This window comes from Neodiprion lecontei, chromosome 4, assembly GCF_021901455.1.
Source record: "Neodiprion lecontei isolate iyNeoLeco1 chromosome 4, iyNeoLeco1.1, whole genome shotgun sequence".
Taxonomy (NCBI): Eukaryota; Metazoa; Arthropoda; class Insecta; order Hymenoptera; family Diprionidae; genus Neodiprion; species Neodiprion lecontei.
Window position 1 is genome coordinate 12,952,098 of NC_060263.1, and position 21,542 is coordinate 12,973,639.

At 42.0% G+C, this 21,542-nt stretch overlaps 1 protein-coding gene across 2 annotated transcripts in view; it reads left to right on the plus strand.

Moving 5' to 3' along the window:
- The window catches only part of LOC107217132 (transmembrane protein 8B-like), a 557,855-nt gene that overhangs the window by 165,498 nt on the left and 370,815 nt on the right, over positions 1–21,542 (plus strand). Inside the window, exon 2 of one of the 2 annotated variants that reach the window (XM_046738347.1) lies at positions 10,516–10,624. The exons of the other annotated variant lie outside the window; for it this stretch is intronic. The gene's annotated coding sequence lies outside the window, so the exon portion shown is untranslated. The remainder of the gene's footprint in view (positions 1–10,515; positions 10,625–21,542) is intronic. 2 annotated transcript variants of the gene reach the window in all.

The window sequence follows — 21,542 nt, forward strand, 5'->3', positions numbered from 1 at the left end:
TTCTCAGATTTTCATTCGATGCCGTTCAGAGTTGAGCAGCCCATATAGATTATGCAGACTACGAGAATGTCCCAATTTTAATTAACTATAGCTCGTAAACTGTTGATCATATAACAAAAATGTTTGAATAAAGAAGTTTTAGTTTTGAGTGAACTTTAACGTGAAAACATGCAAAAATTTATCAAGGCCGCTGAAAGCTCTTAAAAACTCAAAAAATATTGGTTTTTGAGATTACTCAAAACCAGCATCATTTTTTTCGCTACAAATTTCAGAGGGTATCCCTCTCTCAGTGTTCAAAAACGTGTGCAAGTTTCAGAATGGGCCGAGATTTGGTTTTGAAGCTATGAATTTTTTTTTAATTTTTATTGAAAAAAAAAAAATTTCAGCACATGAAGAGCACTCTGTGGAGTCAATGAAAATATAGTACAAATGATGAGATTCCGCATATTTATTTATTTTTTTTTCAAATTTTACGGGATACAAGATCTGTATCCGAAGAATAGTATATTACACTACTAGGGCCGAAAGTATGAATTTCCTGCACTGCGCGGAGTAGGGCCCGAGGCGAAGCCAAGGGCTCCACGGCGCGCAGCTCAGGGCCTGCATACCATCGGCCCGTGTGGTGTATACTATATATAGATAAATATGCATATCCTTTTTTAATGCCTGCCCGACATTTGCTGCACGCGCAAAGCGAGTGCTGCTGGTCGGGGGCAGGCATCAAATACAATGATAATGGAAGAAAAATACAAATTTGAACAAATATTTTTATTAATGAATTAAAATTATAATTATAAATGAATAACAAATATATTATTTATTGTACCAGCATAAAAAATAATAAAATAATTGAATTTATATGATAGTACTATTATAAATTATTATTTTTGTCATCTTTCTATTTATCGCAATTGAAATAAAAGTTGTTGATAATATTTCCATGAAATGTACAGTTTTGATGAATATTACCCGGATTTTGATCGGTAGTTGGATTAAAAGAGATTGATTGTGACGTTTGTTCGCTTGTACAATGATCGGTTCCGATGATTTTGATTGGATTTTGCGGTAGTTTATTGTCTTTGTTTTTTGAAAAAACCGAAATAGGTTTTTTTTTTAAATGACTAGGTTTTATCATTTGTTTATTCCTAGGTTCAAGAATTTTTTCGTAGCTCGCGGTTCTGGAAAACACCTGTGGTGACTTCGGTATTTCAGGTTCATCAAGTTCATCAATACTAGCAAGATCCTCATCATCAATTTCAAAATCGTCAGAAAAGGTGTGAAAGTCTACTTTAGCATGTGAAGATTCATCAGAATTTTTTGGATTCGTTATTTCAACTGAACAGTCGTTTTTCGCTGAACTTGTTGATGTTTCTGGATCAGTTACGGTGGATGCGGCTGCATAGGTTATGCTTTCATGAGTTTTTTCTCGATTTTTCATCGAATTCTCCACATATCCTGTAAGAAGTTGAATAAGATTTACTGACACAAAATAAGTATCATTTCAGTACATATTGAAGAACTGAATATGAATATAATAAACTCATTTTTAACGATGATATTACAAACAATCTGATTAAAAAAATAACCTTGTGCAATATTTGTAGATTTCCATCCTCCTAACTGTTTCAGCATTGTTATAAAAGCACCTGAGTTGGATGATAATGTCGCGCTAGTTCTCCGAAAACAATGTCCAGTATACTTTTTAGAGTTAGGCAATTTTAAATAGGATGCTATCAAGAGTAGATAAACAAGGAGAGTTCTGCGTAGAAGCACCTTCTTTACCGACCAAGCCGACCAGTACGCCTATACATGCATCCCTGACGCAAACCCTTGAAAGTTACCCCCACTCTCGTAAGATAAAACGTGCTCTGCCGACCGTTCGTCGGTAAGAAAATCTCCCAAATGACCATGATTGTCGGTAAAAAATCCTCCAAATGACCATGATTGTCGGTAAAAAATCCTCCAAATGACCATGATTGTTGGTGAAAAATGCCTCAAATTGCCGTGGTGTTACCCCTTGTGGGATAAGTTGTGCTCTTTGTCGGTAAAGAAAGTCATGCTCATCGAGCGGGATCGATAACTGCATTACCGAGCGCACTCCGTGAATCCTCAGGCGTTCGAGCGGTCCCCATGGATCCTCGAACGTTCGACCGGGAATCCTGGCGTGTGTCAGGTTTTGAGAGCTTCCAGAAGGTTCGAGAAGATTCTCACGGCCTTGAACGAATCTAGACAAACAACGCGTTCGACAAGTTTCGACTTGACGGCGAGCGGCATGCGGTCAAAGGATTTCGGTGCGACGTTGAATTTTAGACAAACAATTCTCGGAATCATCCGACGAAAACAATACTCGGAATCGTCCGACGTGTTTCGACTCGACGGTGATCGGCATGCGGTCAAAGGATTTCGGTGCGATGTTGAATTCCGAAAGACCCGCTCTGGCCTTGAACGAATTTTAGACAAACAATTCTCGGAATCGTCCGACAAAAACAATACTCGGAATCGTCCGACGAGTTTCGACTTGACGGCGAGCGGCCTGCGGACAACGGATTGCGGTGCGACGTCGAATTCTGGAAGGATCCAACGTACAATCGAAAACACATCATTTCGGTAGCTTCTAGAAGTTTTTCAAGGATTCTGTGTGCCTGGTGGGAGGAATACGGCTATAAAAGGCTGAATTTCAGGTCAGAAAGACAGTCTTGCACCTTCAGCTCTCATGAAGAGAACTCCAAATAAAGCGGAAATAAATCTTCTTGCAAATGAGAAGTGCTTTGGAACAACAACGTGAATTGAAGAAACGACTAGAACTGCTCATCAAGAATATTGGAGAAGTAAAACATCTGCTGAAAATCAGATCTGACCTCAATCAACTCACAAGAGATTTTGAGCACGTACAACTCGACAGTAACGACCATGGACTTTTCAAAATTGAACGAAGTCGCTCGCCTGGAGACACGTCTGCCCTTGAAAAAGCTTTCGGACCTCGAAGTATACTTCGAATACCGAGTCAGTGGCGTTCGTCGGGTTAAAACGAAATTTGGTGATAAAATCGTTCTGGACTTGGAGGACTCTTTCACGATTTTTCTACCCAATCGACTGACCAAGGCCCTCCAAGAAGATGAAGATTTGTTCCAGAAGGTGACGACAGCCAGTAAGGAGATACGGTTGCATCTACGCTATCTTGGCGGACCGTACGGTCAACTTGAATTCGTATACGTATAATCTGAGTATCACATTCAAATATCCAGTGTCCTGTGGATGTCTTACGTTCAATAAACAAAAGAAAAAAAAGATTGAAATTGCATCTAAAATTAAGTCTTAAAATCTAAGAAAATGCCACTTCGAACACCACTAAGCAACGATGGAGGGTTTCGAGCTGTTCAGGCAAGACTAGAGTGCGAGGTCGACCGATAGCTGCGGTAGTATACATTCAGAGCCAAGGATCTGCGGTGTTGGGTTACTATCGCTCTAGGAATTCAAAACATGATGACGTTGGTGAACAGATTAGTCCAGAATGGGATGCAAGGTTGAGGCGCAGTTGAGATTTCGTTTGAGAAGTTTTTATTAATTTTATGAGAAAAGTATTTGTTCGCTATCTGATGGCTCGTAGTTTGACCGAACCGCGTGGAAGGTGTGGGTCGCTGAAGTCAAAGATGAGTTTTGTGGTTTTGAGTTTATATTTACATTTTATTTATTTTATTTACATATGTACAGTTAAAGTGAAGGTTGCCAAGTGATAATAGGAATGGTTTTTGTCTTGTTAAATTGCGGTGGAGGCTGCAGTGAGGATGTCGGCCGTCGAGGGGGGTCAGTCTCAGTCCTAGGTGGCGGAGTGTACCGGCTCTCTGGAGAGCTTGGTGGTGTCGGGGGACGGCGGTTCTCAGCCGTCTTTACAGGAGACTCCCACTCACTGTCGGTCGTCTGGGTGGCAGTCGACACAAACGAGCGCTGCGGCTCGGGAAATGGGGAGACTGGAGCTGGGATGCGTCTGTGGTAGCTTGGTGAAGTCAGTCGGGCTCTCCGGACATCCCACAAGGAAAGTAACACGGCTGGAGGTCTGGTGAGAGGCCGTGATGGGATCTCGATCGAATGCAGTATCCACAGAACTGGCGGGTTTGAAGCTGATGTTTTTGTCAGTGGGCTGGCCGCAGCCAGATAAACAGGATCCGTCATGCAATTGTTCTGCTGTCCGGTCTGTCTTATAAAGTGTCGTCGTAGCGTCAGTCAAACGTCGTAGCGTCAGTCAAACGTTGTAGCGTCAGTCAAACGTCGGCGTAGCGTTGAAGAGCAGGTACGGCGTGGCGTTGAAGCGTCAGCGTCGGTAGGGTTTTTCAGGACGAGGTGAACCCGAAGTGTCCTGCCGATCGGTCTGATCGGCCGTCTCTTATTGCAGCCTCGGTTGGTCTTTGGCAGCGGGAGACCACGTTGGTTGATTACGCAACGCGCTCGGCTGCGTGGGTGGCGTGAGCGGCGCGCGTGACGTCACACTTTCTTCTGGGTCGCGTGATTGGAAAGTGTGCAAGGCTGGTTGCCTCGCGTGGGTTGGAAGGCGCGCGACCAACGAGTTGCGTTCACAATGTTGTTGTGAACAGTATTAAATATATAGATGTATATCTTTGACCCTGAAAGATTCTCGGAATCGTCCAAAGAGTTTCGACTTGACGGCAAGCGGCCTGCGGACAACGGATTGCGGTGCGACGTTGAGTTCGTGAGCCCTGTGAAGACGCCGCCTCGGTGTGTGTGAGTCACGTCGGTATTTACCCATATAAGGGACCATGTCAGCGTAGTGCGATCATTCTAGAGCAAGCTTTGCAACTCTATCTTTGTCAAGTGTGTGATCGAAAGAAGAAGAAGAAACATGGATTCCGAAAAGTGTTTGAAATTAATACAAATTATGGAAACGGCGTTCAAGATTTTATCTGAAAAATCGTCACCGGCAGAAATTGCAAAATGGATTCGATTCGGAACCCAAAATACCAGGCTTTTGAATAAAATCTTACGCAACAACGCCTCAACGATCGAGTAGAAGACAAGAATTTTGACTACAATTGGAATTCTGAAATCTTTGACAGTCACATTTCAACAATTTCAAAAAGTGGGTGACGGATTACGAAGCCGACGAAGAAGCGATCGAGGAAGGTGGGAAGATTTGGAGACAGCTTTCGAGAGCCGAATTCGAATGGGAGCCATTATCAATCTGCGGCATAAAGATTTGAACAGGTTTTTGGAAGATGCGAAACACCTCGTCGTTGCAAGACTGAAAAAAATGCTACGAAAAATGGAAAGTTTAAAAGCAAACTGTGTCTTGGGTTGTAAATTCAATATAACGAAAAACGCTGAACTTGTTGAGGATATGAAATATTATAACACCAAAAACCAAATCATCCTCCAGCCAGCTGACATACACGGGTGGTTCGAAGAGAACGTAAAGCAAAAAGTGTTGGCCAAGGTGAAAGATTTTCAAGAGAGAGACTCTGGTTGGTCGCTGACTAAAATAATCAATTTGACTGTAAATATCAACCAGTACGTGCCACTGCGAGGCGGTGTGTTCACATACACACCACTACCCAAAGGTATTCAAGATAAGAAGGCTGTCGTCAACATCCGCAACAGAGACGCGTATTGCTACCTCTGGTCGGTCACCGCAGCCCTCCTTCCAGCCAACAACAATCCCAGCGAAATTACTTCATATCCACATTTCAGCTCAGTGCTACAATATGACGGTTTGCATTTTCCAATGTCTTTAGAGCAGATTCCAAAATTTAAGAAACTTAACAAACTTTCAATTAACGTCTACGGTATAGATGATACGGAAAAACAAAAGCGTAGTGAAATTGTACCCATTTATATGAGTCGAAACAAGTCTGATATGCCTACAATCCATCTTTTAGTAATAGAGTCTGAAAACGACGATGACGATGATAGTATGGAAAATATTGAAAAGAATGTAACACGTCATTTTGCATAGATTCGAAATTTGTCGCGGTTGACAAGTTCTCAAATTTCCAAACGCTCACATCAGACGTGGTTGTGCGATAAGTGTCTGTCTCATTTTAATTTCGAAAGATGTTTGTTGAAGCATCGAGTTGATTGCATGAATTCGAATAAAACCAAAGTCATCTTACCAACAGAAGAGGACAAAATTCTCAAATTCAAAAATTTCAAGCTTAAAGAAACCGTTCTATTCTGCATTTACGCGGATCTACAATGTTTACTGCAACCCACACATGAAAGTTTTGGGGAAAATAGAACAAATTATCAGAAGCATCTTCCGTATAGTATAGCTTACTATCTGCATTGTGCGTTTGACGATTCGCTTTCAAAATTCAAAATTAATCACGGAGAAACTTGCATCCAATGGTTTGTGAACGAGTTAAAGGAATTGGCACTTTCGTTAGAGAGATACTACAAGAGTTGTACCGATGGAACCACTAAATTTCAATCAGATCAACGCATTTGATTTATCGGCAGTCTGTCATATTTGTGAAAAACCGTTCACGTCCAAAGACGTGAAACATCGGGATCACTGTCATTTCACGGGAAAGTACCGTGGTGCTGCTCACCGCAGCTGTAATCTAAATTACCAAAACTCGCACACAATCCCAGTGATATTCCACAATCTTTCGGGTTACAATTCGCATTTTCTGATCAAAGCCCTGGCAACGTCATTCGAAGATACTGTTACACTATTACCTGTTAATAAAGAAAAGTACATTTCCTTCACGAAATTCGTTAGGGGAACGGATGTAACGTTCCGTTTCATAGATTCGTACCGTTTCATGCCTAGCAGCCTCGATAAATTATCATCGTATCTGAACGATTGTCAAAAAACAATAACACGTAAATTCTGCAGTAGCTTGAACAAATTTCGGTGATTGACTAGAAAAGGTGTCTTCCCGTACGAATACGTAGACAGTTGGGAGAAGCTCAAGGAGAAACATTTACCAAAGAACGGTTTTATTCAAAATTGAATGACCGGAATATATCAGACGACGATAACGAACACGCGTGCGACGTATGGCAAACTTTTAACGTCCAAACTTAGGGAGAGTATTTGGACTTGTATTTACAGACGGGACTGTTTTTACTGGCTGACGTTTTTCAGAATTTCCGACAGAATTGTTGGACGACGTACAAACTGGACCCGTTACGTTACTACACAGCGCCCGGTATGTCGTTTGATGCAATGTTAAAATGTACAGGCTTCGAACTCGAGCTTCTCACCGACATAGACATGGTTATGTTTATCGAAAAAGGTATTCGTGGAATTCGATCCTGAGATCGAAGAATCTTATCTCATGTACTTTGACGTTAATAATTTGTACGGTGCTGCTATGAGCTTTGCTCTGCCATACAGTTCCTTCGAATGGGTATCAGACTTCTGACAATGCGACGTTCTTACCATCTCGGACGATGCGGAGTTTGGTTACATGCTGGAGGTAGATTTGGAGTATCCTGCGAAACTGCATGAAACTCATAAAGATTTACCATTGTGTACGGAGCACTATGTACCTCCGATTTCGACCAATAAAGAGCCAAAATTGACGTCCACGCTATTTTCCAAGAAAAACTACGTTGTTCACTACAGCATTTTGAAACAATGCTTACAATTAGGCTTGGAATTACTCAAAATTCACAAAGTTCTCAAATTCAGACAAACCCCGTGGCCCAAAAAATACATAGATTTGAATACCGATTCGCGCAAAAAATCTCACAACGAATTCGGGAAAAATTTTTACAAACTGATGAACAACGCAGTTTTTGGCAAAACAATGGAAAATGTTAGGAAGTATAGAGATGTCAGGCTGATCACGAAATGGGATGGAAGATACGGTGCTAGAGCTACTATAACCGAACCTAATTTTCACAGCTGCACCGTTTTCGACAAAGAGATGGTTATCGTCGAAATGAGTGATAGGAAAGTCAAATTGAATAAACCATTGTATGCAGGTTTCACCATCCTGGATGTGTCTAGAACATATATCTATGATTTTCATTACAATTATATTGAGCAGAAATTTGGCGACCGAGCAAAATTAATGTACATGGATACCTACAGTTTGATTTACAATTTTACCGTCCCCGACATATACGAACATATGGAGGAGGACTTGCACAAATTCGACACGTCGGATTATCCGCTTGACAACGTTTACGGAATACCTCGAGCAAACAGAAAAGTTCTCGGCTTGATGAAAGACGAGAATAACGGGAAAATCACGTCAGAATTTGTAGGGTTACGAGCTGAATTGTACGCATTCCGAGTCTTGGGAGATGTAAAAGACAACAAACGTGCCTAAAGTGTTAGAGGATCAGCGTTAAGAAAAATAACTTTCAACGATTATTTGGACTGTGCGTTAAAACGTGAAAATCTATCCTCAAATCAGCATTTGATATTGAGTCGAAAGCATGAGGTATACACCGTAGAACAGCAGAATGTGGCACTGAGATGGAATGACGACAAGCGGATCGTGTTTCAAAACACGACCGACACGCTTCCGTGGGGTTACAAGCCTGCACCGTGGCTTTATAATTACCGTATCGTAATCTATGTAGGACTTAATTTATAACTGTACCATGACGTATAAAGTATTATTCTTATGTAGGGCTTAATTTTTACAACTGTACCATGATGTATAAAATATTAAATGTAGGATGGTTAATAAGAACGCTCCGAAGTATAAAAAATTGTATAACGATGCATATGTCTGTCGATTGTCTAAAAAACAAAGATGCATACTTGTTATGTGTCGGGTATAAAATAAAGAGACACATACGTTTTTTGCAGAAAAAAAATTCATTTATTCAAATCTTACATGTCCGATTCGTTTATCCAACTGTTGTGTGTATTGTCAAAACCTAACCATTTAACGTATATTTTTCTTCCACGCTTCTTGAGCACCTTCTCCACCAGATAGATATCCGAATGCATAACCTTGAGGAGCTCTTGTTCGTAGAAACCACCAGCTATGGGTTGATCTCGGTAGTCTTTGAGCTTGTACGTCACAGGATGAGTATTTTCCACTCGACTTATCGTGAATATTTCAGTCGTCCAATTGGAAGTGTAACCTTTCTCGAAGACATTTTTGAATTTGCTGATTCAAACTTTGTCGCCAGATTTGAATTTTGCCGATATGGTAAGTATCGCTCGAAGCCTTCCGTACGCCTGACGTAATAACAGCCTCTCGTTTGCAACGGTGACATCCGACGGTTTCATTCTTATGGTTCGGTGTTTGGTGTTGTTGTAAACCGAAACCAAATCAAATAAGATGTCGAGCCACTTGTAGCTTCCTTGCATGCTGAACTGTGTCCACATTTTACCTTTCAGCGTGCGATTGAAACGTTCACAGATCGAAGCTTTCAAATTACTGTACGTGGAGTAAAGTTTGATTCCGTAACGTGTCATAAGCGATTCAAATTTCGAGTTGTAAAATTCCGCTCCTCTGTCGACGTGTGAATTTTTCGGTATCCGTCCTTGGACAAGCACAGATTCCATTGCCTTCGTAATATCATCTCCAGACTTGCTCTTTATTGGTACAGCCCACGCATACTTTGAAAAGATATCAATGACTGTGAGCATGTACTTGTAGCCTTTGTTTTGTCCAGCGTACTACGTCATATCAACAAGATCCGCCTGCCAAGTCTCGTCGATGCCGCGCACGTCTACACGTCGACTCGGGCGATTCCGGCGTGCAAGTTATTGCAGTTCCGTCACCAGTGCTTGCTTTTTCTCTTTCATATTCCAACGCTATTAGTCTGGTGTCCAATTTGGAAATGATTTCAGCGTTTCGAATCGACAGGTTTCTGCCTGTTTTAAAGTCTGTGTAGAAGGTATCCAAGGCTTTCTCCGTGGTGATCTCCAAAGCTTTGATCATTTGATTGAGGTTGTCGATTTGTTTTTGCAGCACGTTGAATTTTGGTCTGAAGGTTGTTAAAGTTACAGCATTGTTCGGCTCTGCGGGATCTGCGACATTGCACAGTCTCTTGTTCCGTATATCGTTATGCTCGTCCGCTGTTATTTGAAACCCGACACCCGGAGGACCGCGAGTGCTCGCCGCTGTGTTTTTATTCAGCTGACGTCTGAACACGTCGACGCTCATCTCGTAAATGATTGCAGAGTCGACGAGAATTGGCTAATAAATGATTCCGGCTTCCCGCAATTCTTCCAGAATCGACAGAATTTCGTTGTTGTGACTTGTATTCCCAGCCGCTTGAGATGCGATAAGCAAACGAAGACGTTCCACCAGCTCGTTAGCGTCGTCCCAGAAAATATAATCTGTTTTAACACCTTGTCGAGTAACCCAAGCCTGAGGTAGCAGTACACCTTTGCCCGTACGCTTCGACATCTGTGACGATGGTGATACGTCTTTGCCTGACGTAGAAATATTGTGCAGCTCAGCAATCAAATGCTTGAATTTGGCGCTCTGAGCGTTTCGGATAGGCTCGGTGGCGCTATAGTACTTTCTGTGAGCATTTGTTGCGAGAAGGATATTTCTGTAATTCTCCCTGTCGTTGCAGGTAACGTGAGCGCTGTTGGGCATCTTTTGAAACAGCAGCTCCAGCAGTCCTTGAGTTTTCGGATAGAGCGTCCCGCCGATGCGAACGGAATCGCGCTCGAAGCTTATCGGTGAGTCACCAATTATCAGCCCGGCAGTAGAAAGACTCTGTACCCCGTACACGGTATCCAACTCGTTCTTTCTTTGTTTATCGTTGAGCATCTGAAGATATTCATCCTCTGGTCTCACCGACGATTCCGTGACAGTTTGATCCTCTTCCTCTGCAGTTGCAAAAGAATCTTCTGCTTCCATTTCGTTTTTCGGCTCATCCTTTGTTTCAGTTTTGAGTTCTTCCTTCACCTCTTCCTTGACAAGTTTCGTGCCTCGAGAAACATTGACTAATTCCTGCAGCGGGGTTACCTTAGGTTTGAAGACATCCTTCATTGTTTTCTGCAGCGACTTTTCTCCCGTCCTGAGGATTCTGTGCTTATGACGAATCGCATTACTCGCTTGAGCGATACGATGCAAGACTTCTTCTTCCTTACGAATTTCCTGCATGTTGACACAACTAGTTCTGGAAAGCTACTGTTTCGTCGTCTTCGAAGATCGTGTATTTTATTCTTTTGTCATGTTAATGAAATTGTCAAATCCCCTCCTATACCGACCATTACCGAGCTCACTATCCTTGTCGATCACTACGAAGCCATATTTGTCACCGTTCCAGCATGCCGCACACAAGTCTTTAAACTCTACGTACGACATATCGGTGTTTACATGATCGTTGTAAACATGTCTCAGATTCATCTCGTCTTGTTTGAATAAGACCAGCAAGTTGGTGTTGTCGCGCACGAGATGCTTAGGGATTTGAGCGTACGTCTGACAAAGATAGAAACAGTCTACGTCGTGATGTCCACCCATACAAAATTACGCGCGTATGTTATCCTGCTTCTCGCACGCTACGTCATCGAATATCATGATCAAGTTAGGTTGCATTTCGTTCGGTGCAATGACGTGCTCATGCTCGTTAAAGGGGTAATACTCAACACCGTCAACATTTTCGAGCACTTGACTCAGAAACTTGTATTCCGGTTGATTGAGAGATTTTGAGTAAACGGACAGGTTTTCGAACCTCAAACCGTTCGGATGCGTTATAAGCGCAAATAATGCGTTGGTTTTGCCACAGTTAGATGGTCCGCAGAATACCGCACGTACACTACTCGGCAACAATTCGCCATGACGTTTTTTCCGTTTTGTACTCTGCTGCGTAAATTTGTCAAAATTCATCACGGGCAGCCTGGTCGATTGTGTCTCGAACCTCATCTCAAACGTGACTGGCTGGATTTTCTATAAATGCATCGTTTATAACAACTTTCTCTCAGTTGCAGAGCGGACATGATTGTGCACACACGTGATCGTAACCGATCGTCAAAAAAACGATCGAGTGGTAAAGGTTTGGTAAATAGTATTATCAACAAACTTTCGATCGAGTTGCATGTTCCCGGTTACCAATACTGCGGTCCTGGCACCAAGTTGACGAAAAGACTCACGAGAGGCGATTCCGGTATCAATGCTCTCGATGCAGCGTGTAAGGAACACGATATAGCGTACTTGAAAAATCGTGAGAACCTTGAAGCTGGAAGCGTTGCGGATAAAATATTAGCCGAAAAAGCCTGGAAACGGGTTCTCGCAAAGGACGCAAATTTGGATGAAAAGGCGGCCACTTGGGCTGTAGCTAACACGATGAAGGTGAAAACAAAGTTAGGCATGGGGTGTCGAAAATCTAAGAACGTTTCCTTGAACAAAATCACACGAGCGGCAAAACAGTCTATGATTCGAAGGTACGACGCGAAAACGAGCATCAAGTTTGCACTCAGAGGTGCTCGAGAAGCTGTGAAAAAAAAAGGTGGTAAACATAATGTCCGATCACCGCGCGTTCTACCGGTACCCTCAAAAGTTGGCGGATTTCTACCTTGTCTCATACCTATTTTTGCCGGTCTCAGCGCTACGGGAGCGTTAGCGGGAGGTGCTGCGGGTATAGCAAAGGCTGTAAACGATGCGAGCGCAGCTGAACGAGAATTCGAGGAAAGCAAACGGCATAACAAAACGGTAGAAGCGATCGCCTTAGGTAAAGGTCTCCATCTCAAACCTTATAAAAAGGGTTTCGGTGTTCATCTTTCAAAAAACTAAATGTCAAGCTACCACGCCGAGCGTTGACGAACTGGGATTTGCTGAAGTATGCAAAAATCATGAAAATTCCATACTTCCGAGTTGTCTTTATGCACAAAAAAATGCCCAAAACCGGACCGCGTAAAAACGAGACAGCTGTAGTCAATCTCGACGATAAAGATGGCCCTGGGACACACTGGGTTGCATATCAGAAACGCGGTAGTGATGTAGTTTACTTCGACTGTTTCGGTCATCTTCAACCGCCGTTAGACCTCGTGAAATATCTCGGTGTTGGTAGCGTTGAGTACAACGACGAAAGGTATCAGGATTACGGTACATTCGATTGCGGACACTTGTGTCTGAAATTTCTAAGCGATAAGCTATATAAACATGACACGTAATTTGATAACGTCAGTCGAGCACTTGCAGTCATGGATGATTCGTTTACATTAACGGTATCTGGAACGTCTTCGATTCTCGAAGCGCAATATTTTCCTCCGATCGAACTTGCTCTGAACAAAAATTATGTTCTCGGTCTCGTTGAACTGTTAACCTTCATTTCCATTCCCAACGTTGATGTCGGTCAAAGTAAAATATACGTAGCCGATAAGGTAGTCACTATATCCACTGGCAGCTACGAAATTGAGGATATTGAAAAGTATGTTCAAGACGCGTTAAAAATACCAATATTGAAATCAGCATAAAGCCTAACAATAATACGTTATGCAGCGAAATCAAATGTAACCATATCGTAAATTTGGAACCTGACGATTCTAGTGGTCAGCTTCTCGGATTTACACCGCGTGTATTGGCAGCTAATCTAACTCACCATTCGGATATGCCTGTAACTATTCTCAAGGTCAACGTGCCGCGAGTCGAATGTAGCATTACAACGAGCGCCTACGTCAATGGACATAAAGTGCATCTTATTTACGAATTTTTCCCTATCGTTCCGCTGGGATATAAGATCGTGAAAGTGCCGTCGCACGTCATTTACCTTCCGATCACCGTCAATACCATAAATAACGTACAGCTTCGGTTAGTCGATCAAGACGGAGATCTGGTTAATTTTCGCGGAGAAGTTATGACTGTGAGACTGCACATCAAATCGCGATAAACGATGGGAATTGTATATAACAGATTGTCCAAAAAGAGTTATAGTAGTCAGTCAGCATGTCCCGATCAAGTCAGTCATCGATCGATTCCCTAACTGCTAACACGTCGAAACGTGGAGTTTCTGATAGCTCTGGGTCTAAAGCTGATACCTTTTGGAAAAGGAATTTCCGACAAATGAAACTACGATTCTGCTGTTTCGTTGTATGCTACGTACCATGGAGGAGGAAATCTTGAGCATTCAAACACCTGTCGCTTTTGACGAATCAATCGCTCACCAAGAAATACACGCACACAAACCGTACTCATCGTCAATTTCCAACAACAGCGATGAGATTCGAATCACCGTTCAGCATCAGGATTTATGCGTACTACCGAGCAAGCGTTCGCTGCATACATCTGGAAAATTTCTCAAATCGGACGGCACTGCAGCGGCGATCACAACTTTGGTCAATAACGCCATCTGCCATTTATTCGAAGATGTACGGTACGAACTCAACGCCGTAGAGATAGATAAATGTAAAAACGTTGGTCTGACCAGCCTGCTGAAAGGTTTCGCTTCGCTCAACCCTGGTCAAAGTTGGCTTATGGAAAATGCTGGATGGCTCGATGTTCAGGAAACGAAAAAATTAACTGATGCCGATGCCAACTTTGACGTAGTTATTCCTTTGAGCATGATATTGGGCTTCGCTGAAGACTATCGCAAGATCATCGTTAACGCGAAACACGAGCTGATTCTTACAAGATCAAAAAGTAATTTAAATGCCATCGTTCAAAATCAAGACGAAGACTTTAGAATCGTGATCGATCAGGTAGAATGGTTAGTACCCTATGTGAAGCTCTCGGATCAACGAAAAATCACACTGTTGAATTTCATTGAAAAAGATACACCAGTCTCCATGAGCTTCCGCAGTTGGGAGTTGTACGAATATCCTTCGCTATTGGCAACCACGAAACACGTTTGGACTGTGAAAACGTCCACCCATTCGGCAAAACCGCGATTTGTCATGCTCGGTTTTCAAACGAATCGAAAAAACAAAGCCGGCAAAAATGCCAGTCATCTTGATCACTGTAACATTACTGACGTCAAGCTCTTCTTGAATTCCGAGTATTATCCGTACGGTAACCTGAACTTGGACATGAGTCACAATCGCTTTGCATTACTGTACGAGATGTACGCAAACTTTCAAGCCACCTATTACGGCAAAGAACCCTAGCCTCTGTTGACGAAGAGCGAATTTCTACAGCACGAACCTTTGATTTTCATCGACTGTTCGAAACAAAACAAGGCTCTGAAATCTGGACCGGTAGATATTTGTATCGAATTTGAGGCTAAAAATAACTTTCCTACCGGTACATCTGCCTACTGCTTGATTTTACGTGATCGTATAATTGAATATAACTCGCTGAGCGGTGGTGTGAGGAAATTGGTATAAAAACCGTTGTAAATTGGTAAAAAACGTTGTGACAATCAATTCAGTATTTTTCACGATGGAGTTCATAGTCGACGTACAAGGATTCAGAAGACCGGGTCCCGGTTTTACACCAAAAGAGTTGGCAGTTGTTTCACTCGACGAAGATACCAACCCGTCAATTTTTCTCTTCGAACCTCCGTACGATTGGAATTATTTACTCGCTCCGTTCAAAAGCGAAAATTTGTGGCTGTCACGGAATTATCATGGACTATCCTGGGAAGGTGATGATTTACCTTTCGAGAAGCTCGACTTCACCATCGAATGTATATCGCTGCGTGAGGCTTCAACAGTTAACGTAAAAGGTTTGGAGAAGAAAAGTTGGCTGCAGAAAATTCTGGGTGAAAAAGTTGAAGTCGTTGATTTGATGGATTTGGGTTGTCTGTCGTTGCAGAAATTGAATAAAATGTCGGACACGAATTCAAAGTGTACGCATCACGCTATATTCCGTCCAAACTGTGCAGCTCAAAACGTATTATTACTGCGAAATTTTTTACTCAAACACAAAAGACAATCGGTATCTACTCGAACAGTTATTCATTCTTATTGCCTAAAGCATGGGTACGATACCGTTGAGTAAGAACACTCATATATCAGCATTACGAATTTCATGTAAAACTGCAATCTTGAGTTGTTTTTTTCAATAAAATATTTTGCATCGTCAATAACAACCGTTATTTCAGAACGTCGGTCCCGCTAGTTAAGAGTTTATTTCAGAACCTTCCAGAATTCAACGTCGCACCGCAATCCGTTGTCCACAGGCCGCTCGCCGTCAAGTCGAAACTCTTTGGACGATTTCGAGTATTGTTTTCGTCGGACGATTCCGAGAATCTTTCAGGGTCAAAGATATACATGTATATGTATATTTAATACTTTTCTCATAAAATTAATAAAAACTTTCCAAACGAAATCTCAACTGCGCCTCAACCTTGCATCCCATTCTGGACTAATCTGTTCACCAACGTCATCATGTTTTGAATTCCTAGAGCGATAGTAACCCAACACCGCAGATCCTTGGCTCTGAATGTATACTACCGCAGCTATCGGTCGACCTCGCACTCTAGTCTTGCCTGAACAGCTCGAAACCCTCCATCGTTGCTTAGTGGTGTTCGAAGTGGCATTTTCTTAGATTTTAAGACTTAATTTTAGATGCAATTTCAATCTTTTTTTTCTTTTGTTTATTGAACGTAAGACATCCACAGGACACTGGATATTTGAATGTGATACTCAGATTATACGTATACGAATTCAAGTTGACCGTACGGTCCGCCAAGATAGCGTAGATGCAACCGTATCTCCTTACTGGCTGTCGTCACCTTCTGGAACAAATCTTCATCTTCTTGGAGGGCCTTGGTCAGTCGATTGGGTAGAAAAATCGTGAAAGAGTCCTCCAAGTCCAGAACGATTTTATCACCAAATTTCGTTTTAACCCGACGAACGCCACTGACTCGGTATTCGAAGTATACTTCGAGGTCCGAAAGCTTTTTCAAGGGCAGACGTGTCTCCAGGCGAGCGACTTCGTTCAATTTTGAAAAGTCCATGGTCGTTACTGTCGAGTTGTACGTGCTCAAAATCTCTTGTGAGTTGATTGAGGTCAGATCTGATTTTCAGCAGATGTTTTACTTCTCCAATATTCTTGATGAGCAGTTCTAGTCGTTTCTTCAATTCACGTTGTTGTTCCAAAGCACTTCTCATTTGCAAGAAGATTTATTTCCGCTTTATTTGGAGTTCTCTTCATGAGAGCTGAAGGTGCAAGACTGTCTTTCTGACCTGAAATTCAGCCTTTTATAGCCGTATTCCTCCCACCAGGCACACAGAATCCTTGAAAAACTTCTAGAAGCTACCGAAATGATGTGTTTTCGATTGTACGTTGGATCCTTCCAGAATTCGACGTCGCACCGCAATCCGTTGTCCGCAGGCCGCTCGCCGTCAAGTCGAAACTCGTCGGACGATTCCGAGTATTGTTTTTGTCGGACGATTCCGAGAATTGTTTGTCTAAAATTCGTTCAAGGCCAGAGCGGGTCTTTCGGAATTCAACATCGCACCGAAATCCTTTGACCGCATGCCGATCACCGTCGAGTCGAAACACGTCGGACGATTCCGAGTATTGTTTTCGTCGGATGATTCCGAGAATTGTTTGTCTAAAATTCAACGTCGCACCGAAATCCTTTGACCGCATGCCGCTCGCCGTCAAGTCGAAACTTGTCGAACGCGTTGTTTGTCTAGATTCGTTCAAGGCCGTGAGAATCTTCTCGAACCTTCTGGAAGCTCTCAAAACCTGACACACGCCAGGATTCCCGGTCGAACGTTCGAGGATCCATGGGGACCGCTCGAACGCCTGAGGATTCACGGAGTGCGCTCGGTAATGCAGTTATCGATCCCGCTCGATGAGCATGACTTTCTTTACCGACAAAGAGCACAACTTATCCCACAAGGGGTAACACCACGGCAATTTGAGGCATTTTTCACCAACAATCATGGTCATTTGGAGGATTTTTTACCGACAATCATGGTCATTTGGAGGATTTTTTACCGACAATCATGGTCATTTGGGAGATTTTCTTACCGACGAACGGTCGGCAGAGCACGTTTTATCTTACGAGAGTGGGGGTAACTTTCAAGGGTTTGCGTCAGGGATGCATGTATAGGCGTACTGGTCGGCTTGGTCGGTAAAGAAGGTGTTCCTACGCAGAACTCTCCTTGTTTATCTACTATCAAGTAAGGCGTTTCACCGATTTCATTTCTGCCGATGACTTGCTTTAGGCATTTTCCATTATAATATTTGATAAAATATCTGTTGGTAAAAGGTTCCTCAGTTCTCAAAGAGCTGTATTGCTTAACCTTGGGATAAAAATGTTCCCCAATTATAAATTTACGAGGAACATCATTTTTCGTTTCGCTGACAGAAAAAAGATACTTATCACCAGGATCTTCGATATCATCCAATTAAATTTCACTAAGGTCATTACATTGCATGGCCCAACAAATGCCAAATATAAGAATCACCTGAAATAATAATAATAATTATTATTATAAGAATGAGATTTTGATTTAATGAAGAGCTTGATAAAATAAATTTTAATACCTACCTTTGTAACTAAATGTGTGAGGTCTGGTGCATTATTTATAAGGTCCATTATTTGATTTCACTCAAAGACTAATGACTTTTCAGATTTATGTCCTTTGGAATTGTTTTTAATAAAACTTCTCAAATTTTGAAATTTATTAATGTTAATATTTTTGTTTGCACTTAAGGTCTTCTTTAACATTGATCGAAAGGACCATAGAGTTGGGTGGCTTAACCTCTAACTCAATTCTTTCAAATATACAATCAAATCAGTCTCTTCTGAAGTTGACACAGAACTTGTATGGTCTATCTCCCATTTTTTGTACGCATCGTAGACTAATTTGTACCTGTCTGCTGACTTCTTTGGTAATGTGCCGGTTTGTATTATTGAGTCAGCCTCTGCATCAAAATCTCTGATCACTTCTTCCTCGTCCATTGATTCGTCACTCGAAATGATTTCACTCATTGTATTTTATTTTTTAGTATCTTATTAGAATCTAATTAACATAAATTGAAGAAATTTAACGTTATCTCTTGATCCTGCGGAACAACAATAAGACAGTTATGGTTAACTATGTGGTAGTAGCCGGCAATGACGGCAGTTGTGGCAGTCTCGCGTACCGGCATGCACGAGAGAAATGTTTACTTCCGCTGTTGTAGAGGGCGCATTCATAGCGTTAGCAAGGCACAAAAGTTGGACTTTCTTTTGAAATCAGGGCCGAAAGTACGTACTTTCGACCGAGGTATGAAGAAAAAAAGTTTTGAGCAAATGATGCCATTCGTCGCTCGGATGAAGTAGTGCTGCTGCTGCTGACTCTTCGTCAGGGATATCAGTAGTGTATATACGAGAGTTCTAACCCCAAAGATGGCAGCGTACCGGCCGATCTTGATTCCTACCTTACTAGCAGTCGGTATGTTACCACCACGATGGTAAGCTTTACCCACGAAATTGTTACCGACTGTTAACACAGATGATGCCACCAGTATTTTTGCCTAATCTTACCGACAGACAGTTTGACAATGAATTATTTGCTTGGTTGGATGAGCAGTCATTTTGATTTTTGCTTAGTCGGATGAGCAGCTTTTTTGATTATATGCTTAGTCGGATGAGCAGCCGATTTGATTTTTTCATCGTCAGACAGTTTGATCGTGAGATTTTTTGCTTCGTCAAATGAGAAGCCATATTGATTTTTTCACCGTCGTATGAGCAGACATTACACATTTTTTTATTGTGAGATGGTAATGATTTTACCACCAAAATTGCTATCTCCGATCTTACCGACAGTTTGTGTTACTGAGTGTTGCCGCAGGTTTGTCGTATGTGGCGCCCCCTCCATCGCATTATCGATCAATCGATATTCCATCGATCGACTCTGCGTGATGTTTCCAATGCTCACCGCAGGATGGCAGCTTCTTCATTTATTTATCGTATGGTCGAAGGGTGAACGTTTCAAAAAATAACCGTCGGATGTTTTGAATATTTGTTTATTTTATTTATCAACAATTACATTCTGTTTTCAGCATATACATAATAATGGAAATAGATCATCATATTTTAAATTGAACAAATAACCTTACACATATTTTCATTATTCGCACAATAATAATAATAATAATCGAACATCTTATCTCAGAATTGACTTACACCAATTTTTTTACAGTACCACTAATGAATAATTATATTCAACAATGCGGTCATGCAAGATCATGCGGTAGGCAGAAGTGTGTGGTGAAAATGCAATGCTAGAGTCAAATTCCAATCAAATGTCCACAGGTCCAGTTTTCAATGTTTCGTTCTGCTTGAAGCAATCGATGACGATAAGGGGAGCTTGGTTTACGAATTCACGCTTCGATAGCAAAGGCTCAGCTTCTTTGTTATAGTAGGTCACTTGAAACCGAACATACATATCATAGAGAATGGCGTATTGATTATTGTATATATCAAGATTCATATTTCCATAGGGATAGCACTGTGAGTTGAGGAAGAGTTTTACATCTCTGATCCGACAATGATCAAATACGCCAGCATTTCTCAGCGGCTCGTTTCTACTTGCAGTTTAAAAGCCTAGAACGACATATCTCGGCTTCTCAAGCTGCGTCGATGTCTTGACTGACCATATATGCCGCGTTGTTGATGGGTGCATCAGATACACGTACGTTTCCCAAGAACGAAAACTCATGGATATGGCCGGAACCTTGGCGATGTAGTTGAGTAGCTGGATTTTCGGTTTATCTGCCAGTTTGATGTTGGGCAACAACCACTAGATTTTATTTAGGGTGATTCTGAAGTTTTCCGTGATCGAGGCCTGAATCACGGCATTCAAATCAGTGTTGGAACATGTGAGAATTAACTCATGTTTAGCATTGACGATGACTCGACTATAATCTTCAGCGAAGCCTAGCACATAATTTAACGGTAAAACAACATTGAAATTTCCAGCGGCATCGGTTAGTTCGTTATCCCCACTCAACCACCCGGTATTCTCCAGACTATATTGCTGGCCTGGAATCACGGATACGTAACCCTTCATAGTGCTGGTGATGCCAACATTTTTATTCCGATCAATCTCTACACCGTTCAACTCATAGCGAACTTCCTCAAACAAATGACAAACGGCCATATTGATCAATTTCGTAACCGTCACCGCAGCCACACCATTATCTTTTGTGATTTTTCCATGAATGTGTAGAGAGCTTTTACTGGGCAGTAGACACATTATTTGAGTGATTTCACGTGTAAACGTACAGTAATCGTTTTACCGCGAAAATTAATCAGCTCGTTATCTTGATCGGCTATTCTCAGCTGTAAATGATGTATCGACTGTACGGCGATTGGCAGGTAAATGACGCTGGCAGGCACTTCGACAATCTTATATCCCGATGGAACGGTTGGGAAAAATTCGTGAATCGTGTGAGCTCGACGCTCGTTTATGTACGCCCCTGTGGTTATGCTACACTCAACGAGTGAAGTATTAACCTTCAGTATGGCTACAAGTAATTCAGATTTATGAGTAACGTTTTGTGCTAGCTCAACCGCCTCAAATCCCAATAATCGGCCGATGGAATCCTTGGGCTTAAAGTCTACTACATGATTGCACGTGACTTCACTGTTCAGCTCGTTGTCGTTTGCTTCCAGACTAAGGGTGATGTCGGAGGGTAGCTTCTTACGCAGAAAATCCTCAATATCCTCAATTTCATAACTTCTCGTGGGTATCGTAATGCTCTCTCTGC